We start from the raw sequence: 2685 nt of genomic DNA, 5'->3' as shown, positions 1-2685 counted from the left end.
CTCTACCGTTGCATCCCTAGTGTCCACACCTGCGGCCCGAGGGCCTCATGTGGCCCTTTGACAGCATCATTCTGGCCCTTTTAGACTAATTAGCCCGCTCATTAGTGTCCGTCTGTAGATAAGCACATAAATATGGAAGCTCTGAACGGTGTTAAATGACAACATGTGTTAAAGCTTCAGGACAAAAAGTGTCTTATTGAATTGAAACGTTTGACGCAGAGAATCAAACTGACAACCTGAACTACTAAAAACAAAAAGCTGCATTGTTTTTTTTCTTTACTTTTCTGTGATATTTCTGTTGAAACTAATAAACAACGTGGATAAAAAATAAATAGTTCATTGTTTTAACACAGTTAATGTCCAAACCCTGCAGGTCGGACATCAGGAATGTAAAAGTTCGACCCTTGGCCTGTTCTAGTCCCACCACTTTTATTCTGAAGGCCAAAGGTTCCTATCACATATCCCACTACTTTTATTTTGAAGGTGAAAGGTCCACAGGAAGCTGCCAGAGTCAGAACTTTAAACATGTTAAAGCTTCATGAACCAGAACAAAGAGATACATACGAGACAAACTACAAAGTAAAAGTACTTCCTGTGGAGCTCGTGTCTTGGACTCTTCTGGTTCTGACTCCGCCTCCACTGAAACTACAAAATGAGACCGGCGCTGTTTCAACCAGTTTCCTTTAAAAACATTTTAAATGATGTTAAAAACACGAAGCAGCTTCTGAGTCATAACAGACACACGTTAAGTAATCTGATTACAATGGAACATTCACAGGCTGTGTCTCAATTCAGGGGCTGCATCCTTCGAAGGGCGCATTTGAAGGCCAATTACGTCACAACGCTGCGCGAAGGCCGTCCCAATTCGAAGGCTCCTCCAAATGCAGCCCACAAATGCAGCCTTCTTTTCCCTCTTATGGAGGACGCACCGCTACTATCCTTCGCGGCCTCCCATATCCCAAGATCCTTTGTGCACCCGAAAACAGAAGAAAGAAAGGAAGGAAAATGGCGACATCAAGTGGTGTAGATCGTCACTTTCGCGGCCTCCGAAGTACTCGCCGAAGGACTCGCCTTCAGAGGCCGCAAAGGCCGCGTCCTCCGAAGGATGCAGTCCCTGAATTGAGACACAGCTACATAATCATCATGGTCTCACCTGAGCTGTCTGTGACATCATCAGTGAGGTCACCTTCACACAGCTGACAGGAGGTCAGTTAATGAGATGGAACACAAATCCTCCAATGTGATCACACTAAAGCTTTTCTCATCAGCATTATTGATCCATCAGCCCTGCAGATTATAGATCATCATCATCATCATCATCATCTGGTTTGGAGATTAAGACATTTTATCATCAAGAGTTTGTCACATCCATCAGAACTGAAAATGAGCAGCTAGGACAGAAAATAAGAACTACAAACTACGACTCCCAGGGTGCATTTCACTAACAAACAGCCAATCAGAGCTCCTGTAGAGACCTGACCAGTTGTCTGATTCTGGATCAGTTTTACGTCCTGTTACAGAAATCTTTGTTTCTTTAAACTTTTCTTTATGAAATAATAAATAAATTAATAAATGAAAGCAGAGTTCTGTGCGAGTGGACCAGTACAGACACACGCAGGTGCATTCTGGGAACAAACAGGAAAACATAAATGTAGCAGAAAAATATTTTTCTTTAAAAAGAGTCTTGTTTGTTTCACAGCTGACATCATCACATGTTGATCAACAACAGCTGACTCACCTCTATATTCACAGAGGTCATCCATATTGTTCCACACACACCTGTATGAGTCAGAGCAGGGGGCGGAGCTTCAGCGCAGACACTTGAAGGAGAACATTAAAGGGACACTCCACCAGTTCAGGAGTTCCTCTGCATACGTGAATAAAGACAGTCTGCAATGATGTCACTCAGTGGCTCAGGTGCATTGTGGGTAATGTAGGCTCCAGGTTTTAAAAAGGAAGAGGAATGTGTGGAATAAAAAGGTGACATCTCTAGTTTGTTTTGAAACTGTCCGTCATGAGTCCAACAGTGTTACAAGAGTGTGAGGATGGACCAAAACCTGCCGCCTACTTTACCCACAATGCAACTGAACCACAATTTATGCATCAGATGACATGCAGCCTCCTCTAGAGCCAGTAAAGTCTTTATGCTACTGTATTCACATATGCAGCACCCAACATCTGGAAACACACTTTAATGTGCAGAACTGGTGGAGTGACCCTTGAATCTGCAGTCAGACTGACACCTGCCCGCTGACGCTTCCTGCTGCGGCGCAGCTACAAGCAGGAGGGAACAGGAAGTAGTTCAGGTTGTAAACATAAACTGCAGGAGCTAACAGGCTAACAGCAGCAGCAGGATTTACTGGCATTTACTGTCCTCACAGCAGCCAATCAGCTTCTTCTTCTGCTGTTTTTATTTAATCTAAAACGAGAATATAAACAACCTCTCTGAACTAGCAGTCAGTCTCTGTCTAATTGGCTGAACACTGCAGACCACTGAGCCGTCTAACAGGTGGACCAGTGGCAGGGCAGCCCGTCAGCAGCCCGCACTGCAGACACCACCCTGTCCTCCACCTAACGAGCCCAGAGACGGTGATGCTGACAGCTGAACAGGTCGCTGTGTTTACCTGAAAACTACAGCTGACAACCTGCTGCAACAGACACAACCAATCAGCACCAGACTGGTGT

At 44.6% G+C, this 2685-nt stretch overlaps 1 protein-coding gene across 1 annotated transcript in view; it reads right to left on the bottom strand.

Moving 5' to 3' along the window:
- Nucleotides 1-264: 264 nt before the first annotated feature.
- Nucleotides 265-2685, bottom strand: part of sstr1a (somatostatin receptor 1a) — a 4049-nt gene continuing 1628 nt past the window's right edge. Inside the window, exon 1 of the mRNA XM_084380766.1 lies at nucleotides 265-2685. This exon is cut by the window's right edge and continues 1628 nt beyond it. The gene's annotated coding sequence lies outside the window, so the exon portion shown is untranslated.

The sequence above is a fragment of the Pagrus pagrus genome, assembly GCF_965226575.1.
Source record: "Pagrus pagrus genome assembly, chromosome: 18".
Lineage (NCBI taxonomy): Eukaryota > Metazoa > Chordata > Actinopteri > Spariformes > Sparidae > Pagrus > Pagrus pagrus.
This window is presented reverse-complemented; position numbering and strand designations above follow the sequence as displayed.